The sequence below is a fragment of the Hemicordylus capensis genome, chromosome 3 (assembly GCF_027244095.1).
Source record: "Hemicordylus capensis ecotype Gifberg chromosome 3, rHemCap1.1.pri, whole genome shotgun sequence".
NCBI lineage: Eukaryota > Metazoa > Chordata > Lepidosauria > Squamata > Cordylidae > Hemicordylus > Hemicordylus capensis.
In genome coordinates, this window is record NC_069659.1 from 12,307,102 (window position 1) to 12,320,455 (window position 13,354).

Here is a 13,354-nt window from a genome sequence, read left to right on the forward strand (position 1 = left end):
CACTATATCAAAGGAGTCTATGACATCAGTGCCAGTTGCCAAGGAAGTATTATCAAATGAGTAGAATTGTGATGAAGCTCCACTGAAATGAATTAGACACATCCAGACTAACAGCGTTCTAGTGCAGACTTGTTGCACCAGCTAGTTCTGGTGGCTGGCGTTCGGAGAAAAGATGCGCTGGTGTAGCAAGATAACAGTCTAACTATGAGGAGATTCTCACAATCAGCAAGAAGTGGGCTAAGGGAGCCTAGCCCGCTTTTTGCTGATCATTTGCTTCCACAGGAGCCATGTGGCTCCCGGCCGCAAACCCTCCGAAGTCCCCCTCCCCTTAGCCAAGGTTAGCGGAGTGAGCGCTTTGTTAACCCTGTCTTTTGGATCATGTATTGCCATGGCATGGCTCCGCACCACGGCAACACATGAGGAGACCCCCTCGGGAGGCTGAAACAAGCCTCCTGTCCCTGGGGGTCTCTCCAGGATGCCCCGCACGCTCGCGTGAGGCATCCTGGAACTTCCGGGTGCTGCACAGCCCCTGTTCCCCCCAGACCCCGCTGGCTCCGTGACGGAGCCGGCAGTCATGTGGGCAGCCGATCTGGCCACCCAGGGCTGCTTTCCTGCTCGTCGGCAGGGAGAGCGGCTAAGCCTGCTCTCCCCGCAAATCCCTTTCTGGCGAGTCTCACTCATCGTGAGACTCGCCTCATTGTTTCTCAAGTAACTCCACTGGTGCAGCCGGGATACAGCAATACTTAACACCCTCTTCTTCCCTAGGAAGTCCTCTGTGCCACCTGAAAATATGTCCCTGAGAGTTGCACAGCCCTTGGAGACATATTTTCAGGTCAGTGATACTGGAGTTATTGTGGATGTGAAGTAGAGCTCCAGCTTACTATAGCAGTACCCAGTTCTGGATGCTGAAGTGCATGCTGTCAGCCCAATTCAGGGATGCTAGGCTCCACTGAAAAGTTAAATAATATAGGACTGTTGCAAATTTAATGTTGCCAGTCCACAAAGGAAATTTGCTGCAGGCTCCTGCACTCCTTCATCCTCCTCTCTGCTTTCTTTTCTCTTTGCACATAAATTTCCCCCCTTTTCCAGGGTTTGCTTTAAACATGGTTTAGTGTTATGTCATTGTTGCTAAATACATTAACTAAGATTGTCTTGAACCCATGATTTGAAACTGGTTTGAAGTAGAATTGAATGCTGTAACTTTGGTCAGTCCTGGTAAGTCTTTAATTTCTGAGGCTGACAGAATGTGCTGAGGCTGACAGAATGGGACTTCTCCATTGTTAAAGCAATTTATGGAAAGAAAGATGGAATTCATGCACAAGGGAAAGGAGGGAGGAGGGAGGGGAGGGAGGAGCATATGAGCATGTATGGCATGTTTCCCTCTCCAGACCTTGGTTTGGAGATTGGCTCAGTGTGGGCAGAACATTCCTACCAATCAAGAAGAGTTTTCCAAACTTAAAAAAACCCATATAAAATATGGTTTTATTTTATAAAACTAGCATTTTTCAGCAGAGCTTTCCCAACTTTTTAAAAAACATATAAAATATGAAAATAAAGCATGTTTTGAGGGAAGTGGGAAACATATTGCATATTTTGGTACTCTGATTTAATCATATGAAAACCTTAATATAGTGTTCTTTTTTATTAGCTTGCATCCCAGCGTGCCATTAGCTACCCTAGAACAATAGTCTGTGTGAGAAAGGGTAGAAGGAGCATTCCTGTAATTATATTGTATTATTTTATGTAAGCCACCTTTGGGGATCCTTCTGAATCTGAGCGAGTGATGGGCAAGTTGCCTCTTTTTCACCTCATATCATCTTGAAAACGAACCAACTTTTGGAGGAGAAATCGGCTCATTTTCTGAGGACTCAAAAAAAAAAAGTCCTCCCCCTTCCCACCAGCCCTGCCGTGAACAGATTTCCAACCTCTGAAATATGAGTCCCTCCCTCCTTGTTCTGACATGCTGACTTCTCAACACATCAGAGAGAAAGGTCTGTTTGGCGACTGGAAGTTTTTGTTTTTCCAAGGCATACTGGTTTTCACTCACATCTCTAATCACAAGGCAGGCTAGAAATCAAATAACCCAGCAATGTATGCCTTCTGTCACTCGACATTTAATGGAGCTTTTTGCCATCAGATTCTTTTCGAGAACGGAAGCCATATTCCATCCTGCATCCTTATTCCAAGACAACCAGGTGTGATTGCACCAAATGTCAGTAAATTAATACATGCCATCTTGTAATGACAGGTTGGGGGCTGCACTTTAACTTTGCTTCCTTGTTAAATAACTGCTATCAATTTCTACTCTGTAGATGTGAGTCTTACCTGCAGGAGCAGAATGTTCATAAGCCTCGATGGTTATGTGCAAATATAAAATACTGAGTCAGACCATTGGGCCATCAAGCTCAGTATTGACTACACTAGGCTTACTCACATGGCCATTAATCAGGTAGGGCAAGCATATTACTTCACTTCAGGATCTGCGTGTGCTCCTGATTTTTGGTTGTATGCTAAGAGGAGGAGCAGGAGGTGTGAAGTGTAGTAATCTGCTAAGCATCAGCTGGGCAGGGTGGTTTTTCCTCCTGTCTTGTGTGACGAAATGGCATTGGCGGGACTAATACTCTGTACCTCTATGCAAATATGTTTGGAACTTTGTGGAGCTGTCAATCAAAATAATCTGTTGGTGGGAGTCGGAGTGGACAGGGAAGTCAGTTGAGAGTTAGTTGGGGGTTTGGGTCTGGTAAGGAACAGAGAAGATTAGGGATATGCACAAAACTGATTTGGAAACTGAATCACAGCACATCCCTTTAAAACAGGGATGTTTTAAAGCCTACTGATTGGCATTACCTCTCCCGGGTTTCAGGAAGGGTCTTTACCAACCCTTCCTTTTTTAGCTAGTTATCTGCTGGCAGCCTGGGGTTGCCAATTTAGTAGGAAGTCTCATTGAAACATATGGGACTTAGTCCTGAGTAAAGGTCTCAATAATAGTAAAACCTGCTTTTGTTTTATTGACTTTGTACCCTTTGTACCAATTTTCCAATGGCTTTTATTTGTTTGGTAAGCTCAGCAGCTGATTATTCCATAGGCTTGTTCACATGATCAGGGTGGGGGGTGTTGGATGGTAAGAGAGCCCCTACCCCATTAGCAGCAAACAATCAGAACCTCAGTTTGGGTCCACAAGTCCAGGAAATAGAGCAGAATGGCAGCCCAGCATCCATTGTTGAAATCAGCAGCTGCAAGCCCTGCCCCTCCATGGAAAGTCCTCCCAAGACCCCTCATCCTTCCCAGCATGCTTTGCACTGCCACTAAACTGGGAAAGTGTAGTGACATCAGCGGCTGCCCTCTGATTGACCACAAAGGAGCAGGAGGTGGAGACAACCCTGCTGAAGCTGTGTCAGCTTCAGGATCATAGAGTGTGCTTTGCAGAGTGGCATGTCCATGGATGGCAGCCACTACAGCCACAGGTCTCTATGGTGCCCATGCAGGGGGAGGGTGTGTGATGGCAGGGTAGAAGAGCTGCATGAGTTCTTACAACCAGAGAATGAAGGTAGGAGAGCACTCCTCTCTTCCACCCTCAGGCCGCCTTTCCAAACCAGAGATGGACAAACCTGAGGTTTGGATTTGTGGTTGTTGGAATGCATGAGAGGGTGATTGAGATGGTGGTGGCCTCCCAGCTCCAGACAGTCTTGGAGGAAACTGATTATCTAGACCCATTTCAAACTGGCTTCCAGGCTGGCTATGGGGTGGAGACTGCCTTGGCCGGCCTGATGGATGATCTCCAATTGGCAATTGACAGAGGAAGTGTGACTCTGTTGGTCCTTTTGGACCTCTCGGCAGCTTTCGATACTATCGACCATAGTATCCTTCTGGAGTGTCTGAGGAGGTTGGGGATGGGAGGCACTGCTCTGCAGTGGTTCTGCTCCTACCTCTCAGGCAGGTTCCAGATGGTGTCTCTTGGAGACTGTTGTTCTTCAAAATCTGAACTTTTGTATGGTGTCCCTCAAGACTCCATCTTGTCTCCAATGTTGTTTAACATCTACATGAAACTGCTGAGAGAGAGATCATCAGGAGATTTGGTGCAGGGTGCTATCAGTATGCTGATGACACCCAAATCTATTTTTCCATGTCAGCATCATCGGGAGTGGGCATAACCTCCCTAAATGCCTGCCTGGAGTCGGTAATGGGCTGGATGAGGGATAACAAACTGAGACTGAATCCAGATAAGACGGAGGTACTGATTGTGCGGGGTCGGAACTCGAGAGACGATTTTGATCTGTCTGCTCTGGATGGGGTCACAATTCCCCAGAAGGAACAGGTACGCAGTCTAGGGGTGCTTCTGGACCCAAGTCTCTCCTTGGTGTCCCAGGTTGAGGCAGTGGCCAGAAGTGCCTTCTATCAGCTTCGGCTGATATGCCAGCTGCGTCCGTTTCTTGAGATAGACAACCTCAAAACAGTGGTACATCTGCTGGTAACCTCCAGACTGGATTACTGCAGTGCGCTCTGTGTGGGGCTGCCCTTGTACATAGTCCAGAAACTACAGTTGGTCCAGAATGCGGCAGCCAGGCTGGTCTCTGGGTCATCTAGGAGAGACCATATTACTCCCGTATTGAAGGAGTTACAATGGCTGCTGATATGTTTCCAGGCAAAATACAAGGTGTTGGTCATAACCTATAAAGCTCTAAACAGCTTGGGTTCTGGGTTTTTAAGAGAAAGTCTTCTTTGTCATGAACCCCACCGCCCATTGAGATCATCCGGAGAGGTCCATCTGCATTTGCCACCGGTTCGTCTGGTGGCTACTCAGGGACGGGCCTTCTCCGTTGCTGCCCCGAGGCTTTGGAATATGCTCCCTGGTTAAATAAGAGCCTCCCCATCTCTTACAACTTTTTAAAAGTCTTTAAAGATGCATCTCTTCACCCAGGCTTTTAACTGATATTGTTTTGATTGTTTTAATGTTGTTTTTAGAATGTTGTTTTAAAATTTTAAATTGTGTTTTAAATTTCTGGCTTTTAATTTTTTGTTTTTAATTAATGTTTTGCTTTTTAATCTTGTTGTAAACTGCCCAGAGACATAGGTTTGGGGAGGAATAAAAAGATGCTAAATAAATAAATAATAAAATAAAAATAAATGAAATCGTGGTTTCGTTATGAGAGTGACCCGAGTTTTCCCTCCCCAAACCATAAGTTGGACCTTCTGTTTGTAGTGATTTTCACTGCTTGAACCTCAGGTTTGAAGGCAGGACTGTGTGATCCACTTTCTGCTGCCATAGTAACCTAGGTTTCATGCTGTAGCTGCTGCCAAAACCATAGAGAGGATGGCTCAGGCCAGCCCAGAAACACGTCAGCACTATGTCTGCTGCACTTCTTGCTGGCTGCCTCTCAGATCAATTGCCCCACCCTCCGGAGTCTCTGCACGCCTCCTGCTGTTGCCTGGTAACAGGGATGCCTCGCCCTCTCTCAAGCTTCAATGCATGTACAGGGAGAGACTCACATTAGGGTGGGGTTGCCTTCCACTTTGTCTTGTGTTCCTCCCTTTCCCAATCCACACAAAAAGGGGATGGGATGACAAGACAGGCACAGCAGGAGAGGTCTCCACAGAATAAGGGCTGCAGAAGTATTTGCACAAGCACACAGAGTCCCAGTGACACTAGGATCCAGGCAACTTGGTTGTTCCCCAACAAATATCACACTTGCCAGGGGAGAGATACCTGAAGTTTGAGTGAAAAGATGGCCCCTGAAATTATTGAGTGGTGCTTCTCTATTTATTTATTTCCACACATTCCTGCTGAAATGCTTTGCACATTTGCTGGAAGAGAAGCTTTATGGTATCCCCCAGGAAGATTCGGTCTGCCCATGTGGTTAGGGAGAGGTTGAAAGTACGGCCCATGTTATTATACACTGCCAGTTTTATAATGATGCTAGGTTTGAGCTTATTTGCCCTGAACTTGCCTTATACCCAGATTTGGATGATAATTTATGTTTATCTTGTCTTTTAGCTGAACAGAATGTAGCCAGACTGTGGAAGGTTGCCAATTTTGTTACATTGTGGGTAGGATACGCCTTAGTTGGATATTTTACCATTGTTAATTATAATCTTATTCCTTTATTTTATTTATATTTGTCTTATTGATATTGTTATTTGTATTTTTTATGTTCTCTTTTCTGGTCAATGGCTGTAATAACATTGAACTGAATTATTTTTACACATTTGTTGGGAAAGTGGGGCCCAGCCCCTTTCCCCTTCTTGTGAGCAACCTGTCTGTCACTAACACAAATGTAGCCAATCAGACTACTTCAGATTGGTTATCCGTGAGATCACGTACATTTGGGAAAGAGGGAGATAAGAAGTGTCCCGCACAGGTTAGAATTTTAAAAGCTTTATTGAAACTATGATTACATTCAGGCTACTAAGCACGTGAGCATTTAAAAAGAATTCTTATTCATTGTAATATAGAGTTCTCAACAGCATTTTAAAATCATTCCTCCTCCCTGGAAACAGTTAACATGCTAAAAACATCTTCTGCTCTGAGTACAGTGTAAACACATTCTTCTGTCTAGTCTGGGCTAGCGGCCAACTCCGTCTTATCTCTACTGCAGCATAGCAACAACCCAAAACAACCTCATAACCCAGTTCAACTGCAACAGAAAAAGGTGTATCTCTTCCAATTTTTGCAAGCAGTTTTCAAACAGTTTTTAAATTCACCTCTTCCCCTCTTAATACAGCTATCAAGGCTTAGCAATGTCAATATCTCCAGTTTTGTTCCCAAATAACCCAAGGTTGCTCAAACAGAAAGCAGAAAGCCATGCATAGTCTCCGGGCTGAAAGGCCAAGACAGAGAGGGAGGGGCAGAAGCAAATGCCCATGCTTGTCGTTTCAGTGACTGAGCTGGAAAGCTGAGAAGAGAGAGAGAGAAAGCTTGAGATTGGATGCCAGTTCTGACGTATTAATAACGAGCCAGAGATAGAGGAAAGAGAGGAGGAGGGAATGAAAGGAGAGGAAAAATGGCGATGCGGAGAGCAAACCGAGGCAAGATGCTGTTAGGCCAGCCAACAGAGGCTGAGAGTGACCCTTCTGGGAAGCAGGAAGGACAGAGATTGCACGGAGGGGAAATAAGATGAAAGAGGTAAGTTACTCTTGTAGGAAGGCATTGTTGTTGATAATAACTAGAAAAGGTGCAGAAGAGGGCAACCAAGATGATCAGGGGCCTAGAGCACCTTTCTTATGAGGCAAGGCTACTTATGTTCTTATGTTCTTATTACCAGTCAGCGCCAGCTGTATCTTTCAGGAAGCCTTGGGATCTGCAGGACGTCTGTAGCTGCCCCGGCAGCTTAGGTGAAAGGCCCATGAATTTTTTATAACCTCTCCTCAAACCTCCTGTTTGTCATAGCTCCCATCAAAGACAGTCACATCAAATATTAAGTGCCACCATTCTAATGTAAACATCTTTTGGTCACCCACCCTTCACTCTATTGGGGTCCGACTAACATCTTTACTGAATTTAGACGGCAAGATCCCTGTTTGTGTCCAGCTTGATGGCCTTTGGTCAGTTCTGAGCCTTATTGACACCTCCAATTACAAGAAATGTTATTAGGATACAGCATGCAAACTTTAAAACAAACAAACAAACAAACAAACAAACAAACAAATTGTTAGCCCCCTTTAGGGGAGTTGTTGAAGGCGGCGGGGGATCCATGGAAGTTCCACCTCCCCCCACCGGCCTCCCTTTTTGCCACCACCAGCCATTCAACCGGCTCTTCCCCCTCTGGCATGGTGGCCATTTTGGAGGCCACCATACCTGTGCAATTGGCCTCTGTGTGGCCTGGGTCACACAGAGGCCAATTGCAGGTGCGGCGGCCTCCAAAATGGCCACCATGCCGGAGTGGGGAGGCCCGAATGGGCCGAAAAGCTGGCTCAATGGGTGGTGGCAGCAAAAAGGGAGGATGGCAGGGAGAGGGGGAACCTCCACGGACCCCCCCCCCCGCCTCCAACAACCCCCCTGAAGGGGGTAAGTAAAAAAATATTATTATTATTATTTTAAGAAATGTTTGCAACCCCCCCCCCAGACCAAACCAAACTGGGGGGGGGGTTCGAGGGGGTGCTGGACTGAACTGGCTCGGTCCAGTTTGTGTCCGGTCCAGACTCTAACCAAACCGGGCCAACCGGTTTCATACACACCCCTACTTGGCAAGGATTGCTGAAATCTGCAGCTCCCTTCACCCAGGATTTCCCTTAGAGGCTGATCTACATATGCCACAATGCTGGTCCTAGCTCCGGCATTTTGAACATGTATTAGGAGACATCCCCAATGTCAGCCAACTCTGACAACCCGGGAGCAACTGGAGCAGCTCCAGTGGCGTAACTAGGGAAAACGGCGCCCAGGGCAAGCACTGAAATTGCGCCCCCCCCACCGCACCACCCCCCTGCCACCCCCCCAACATACATCTGACTGACACACATGTTTCAGAAAACTTTTATTTTAAAAATTTAAAAAATTACAAAAATTACCAATATCATACATGTGGTCAAGCTCCTATCTACCACTTCAGATTTATTTTTTAAAACTATCCAAATTGTGGGGCTTTCATTAATTTGTTTGGATAGCTCAGGTTAAAATGCTGGAAAACGACAAATTTCAGTATGCTGGGGCTCATGAAATCCCCAAATATTATGCGGAGTTGTACTTGGAAAAACTAAAAGAAGTGCCTGTCTAATTCTCTGCTATGCATTGTAGCATCACGATTACATAAGTTTTAAGAATAAATGGAGAATTTGACTTTTCCCAGATACTCTGAAAATAATTAAATGATATGCAGAGTAAACTGTGTCACTGCTTGGAATATATTCTAGTATTTCAGAAAGACAGTAAAAATTTCTGTATTTCAGAAAGAGCAAGAAACTCCCAGTGGGCCTTAATACTAAGGATTTCACATTGATTCAAAGACAAACTGACCATTAATAGCCATATTATTAAGCCATCACATTTAACTCACTTATCACAAGAAGCAAAGTAAGAGCAAATGGATACAATCTTAGCTCATAAACTTCAGCTCAGTATTCACAAGCCCTTATTCTCTGTACATAGTGCCAATCTGAATATGTGTACAGTGACATATTATATTAATTTTTTTTTAAAAAAAATTACCTGTATTAAAATTACCTTCAGGGGACATCTTAAAGGCTGTGGGGGGTCTGCAAAGTTTTCCCCTCCTCCCACTGGCCTCTAGGGCCTCACAGGCACCATTTGAGCATGTGCGGTGGTCATTTTTAAAAATATATATATTTTTAAAAAAATGGCCGCTGAAAACAAAATGGCCACTGTGCATGCTCAAATGGCCTCTGCAAGGCATGGCATGCCCTAGGGCCTCACAGAGGCCATTTGAGCATGCCCAGTGGCCATTTTGTTTTTGGTGGCCATTTTTTTAAATTATTTAATTTTAAGAAATTGCGCACCCCCTTCAAGTGGCGCCTGGGGCATGTGCCCCCCCTGCCCCCCCTATAGATACGCCCCTGAGTAGCTCACAATCCTTGGGAGTCTGAAAGGGTTGAATGGAGAGGGGAAGGCATGTAGTGTGAGTTCTATTGTTAAACAGAGATACCGGAGGCCCGAATTTAGTAGGGCCCCCTAGGAAGTCATCATGGTCCCTTCCTGGGGTGAAAACAAGTGATCATCACCATCCGCTGATCTTGCTTGGGTGAGACTGCATGGCTGCCAGGCACTGGCAAGGGCTGGGGTGCAATTTATTTGATGAAGGGTTTAAATGCCCTTTCCCACCCAAGGGCAGCTAACTGGTGCCAAAAAGGCACAATCGCACTCGAGACACCCCTTGCAGTTCACGGCCCACACATTGGCAATATGAGTGACCCACGACTTGCTAGGATTCGGCCTCAGTGGACCAGGAAGAGGGAGGGGCTCCTCTGCCCAGAAACTGGAGGTTGCTGGACTGTGGTTGGGCAATCATCTGCAGTACTATTCTCAGTTTCACCAATTATCCTTGGCTTTGTCAACCCACAGTTTCATGCTATGTCCAAAAGTGGCCACAGTTAAAAACAGGATAGAAAAGTGGGCAAGAGGGATTTGCACGAGTTCCCACAATCATGCAAAACCAGGTCACTCAGCCCTTACTCTGATCTTAATAGTCATGCGAACCAGCCTCATGTCAGTCATAAGACACATTGTTATCAGCTGTGTATTATTTTACACTCATTTTTTGTCCATGTTTATGCCTTTTAACTCACTTTGTAAAAATGCGGGTAGGGGCATAGCTCAGTGGATAACATGCAGAAGGCTGCAAGTCCAATTTATTTATTTTATTATTAATTTAATTTAATTTATTTAACACTTTTGTATACTGCCCAAAACACAAGTCTCTGGGCAGTTTACAACAAAACAACAAAAACAACAAATAAAAAGGTTAAAACTTTACAACAATTTAAAATTTGAAATGATAAAACTATTAAAAACACAATTCAAACAATGTCTTAATTCAAAGCCTGGGTGAACAAATGTGTCTTGACTGCCTTTTTAAAAGTTATAAGAGATGGGGAGGCTCTTATTTCAGCAAGAAGTGTGTTCCAAAGCCTCCGGGCAGCAACAGAGAAGGCCTGTTCCTGAGTAGCCACCAGACAAGCTGGTGGCAACTGCAGACAAACCTCTCCAGATGATCTCAATGGGCGGTGTGGTTCATAGTGAAGAAGGCATTCTCTTAAATACCCAGGGCCCAAGCTGTTTAAGGATTTATAGGTTATAACCAAAACCTTGTATTTTGCCCGGAAACTTATTAGCAACCAGTGTAGATCTTTTAAGATAGGAGTGATATGATCCCTCTTAGATGACCCAGAGACCATCTGAACCAGCTGCAGTTTCCGGACTACGTACAAAGGCAGCCCCACATAAAGCTCATTGCAGTAGTCAAGTCTGGAGGTGACCAGCAGATGTACTACTGTTCTGAGGTCATTTATCTCAAGAAATGGACTGGTCTATCAGCCAAAGCTGATTAAAGACACCTCTCTGGTCACTGCCTGAAGCTGAGACACCAGGGAGAGGTTCAGATCCAGAAGTGCCCCCACACTGCGCACCTGTTCCTTCTGGGGAAGTGCGACCCCATCCAGAACAGGCAGATCAAAATCGTCTCCCGAGTTCCAACCCCGCACAATAAGTACCTCCGTCTTCCAGGCATTTCCAGATAAGGCTGAGAAAAATCCCTGCCTGAAATCCTAGAGAGCTGCTGCCAGTCAGAGTAGACAGCCCTGAGCTAGATGGACCAGTGGTCTGAATTCATAGATGGTAGCTCCTGAGATGCCAGCTCCCTCTGTTTTTGTGAGTGACCAGTGACACCAACTTTTCATAAAACGAGTTCCTAGCTGACAAGTGAAATTTCTCTGGAGGTTTCTGCACATCCCTATAATTATGTCTGTGCCCCTCATTTCAAATGTGGCCTGGGAATTATTCAACATTATTTCCTTTCTGCAGTTCTTTTCATAATTAGGGAGGTGAGCACTTAACTCGAGGATGATATATTTATTCTCACTCCTCAAGATAAGTAGCCTTGGACAGCAATCGTGGCTTCCCTGCTAATTAATTTGTACCCAAGGTATGTATTTTTCTAGGTGCTAAATGCTTCCTCCAATGCTTCCTCCTGGCAGCAATTAATACCTGACACAAGTTTACACACACGAACTGTGTACCCAAGTGAAGGAAGAAACAGCCATGCAGTGGCTTATTTATGTTAAGGTGACTCATTATGCTTACATTTCAGCAGGCTGTTTTACTTTTGAACAGAAGGAAAATATGGCTCCCTACTGGTTGTCAGGGACCAGACAATCATTAGAAGCACCATAAGCATTACAGTCTTATAGTGGCTGACATTCAGAGCAAGGAAGTGCTGGTGCAGCAAGAGGGCAGCTGAACAGAACTTTCCAACTAACTGCACTGGTGCAGCAGAGAACGGGCAATTTCCCCCTCTTCCCTAGGCAGACCTCTGTGCCACCAGAGAATATGTCACTGAGGGTTGCACAGTCCACAGGGACATATTTCTGGCTAGCAGAGAGGGCTGCCTGGGGAAAAGGAGGGCATCAAAAATTTCTGCTTTCTTGCTGTAAAGGTGCAGTTAGTTGGGAAGTTTCATTAGGCTGCTCTTTTGCTGTACCACTGAATCCTTGCTCTGTATGTCAGCCAGTATCACCAGAGTTGAGCACAAACATTCTTTGGGGTTTGTTTGTTTTTCTGATCAAACTCAGGGGCTCTGTGTTGAGTTTCAAGGTTTCATGAAACTATACCCATTTACCTTTTCCTTTCTCCTTTTCTTTTCTTTTGCAGAAATCACCACTTGTTTGAGTTGTCCTAACAATTAAGAACATAAGAATATAAGAACAGCCCTGCTGGATCAGGCCCAAGGCCCATCTAGTCCAGCATCCTGTTTCGCACAGTGGCCCACCAGATGCCACTGGAAGCCACAGACAGGAGTTGAGGGCGTGCCCTCTCTCCTGCCGTTACTCCCCTGCAACTGGTACTGAGAGGCATCCTGCCTTTGAGGCTGGAGGTGGCCCACAGCCCTCCGACTAGTAGCCATTGATAGACCTCTCCTCCATGAAATTATCCAAACCCCTCTTAAAGCCATCCAGGCTGTTGGCTGTCACCACATCCTGTGGCAGAGAGTTCCACAAGTGGATCACACGTTGTGTGAAAAAGTACTTCAGTTTGTTGGTCCTAGACCTCCTGGCAATTAATTTCATGGAGTGACCCCTGGTTCTAGTGTAGTGTGAGAGGGAAAAGAATTTCTTTCTCTCCACTTTCTCCACACCATGTATGATTTTATAGACCTCTATCATGTCTCCCCGCAGTCGTCTTTTTCTAAACTAAAAAGCCCCAGGTGTTGTAGCCTTGCCTCATATGAAAGGTGCTCTAGGCCCCTGATCATTTTGGTTGCCCTCTTCTGCACCTTTTCCAGTTCTACAATGTCCTTTTTAAGATGTGGTGACCAGAATTGTACGCAGTACTCTAAGTGTGGTCGCACCATAGTTTTGTATAAGGGCATTATAATGTTAGCCGTTTTATTTTCAATCCCCTTTCTAATGATCTCTAGCATGGAATTTGCCTTTTTCACAGCAGCCGCACATTGAATTGACACTTTCAACGAGCTGTCCACCACAACCCCAAGATCTCTCTCCTGGTCCATCACTGACAGCTCGGATCCCATCAGCATATACTTGAAGTTGGGGTTTTTCGTCCCAATGTGCATCACTTTACACTTGCTAACATTGAACCACATTTGCCATTTTGTCGCCCACTCCCCCAGTTTGGATAGATCCTTTTGGAGCTGCTCATAATCCATTCTGGATTTCACTACCCAGAAGAGTT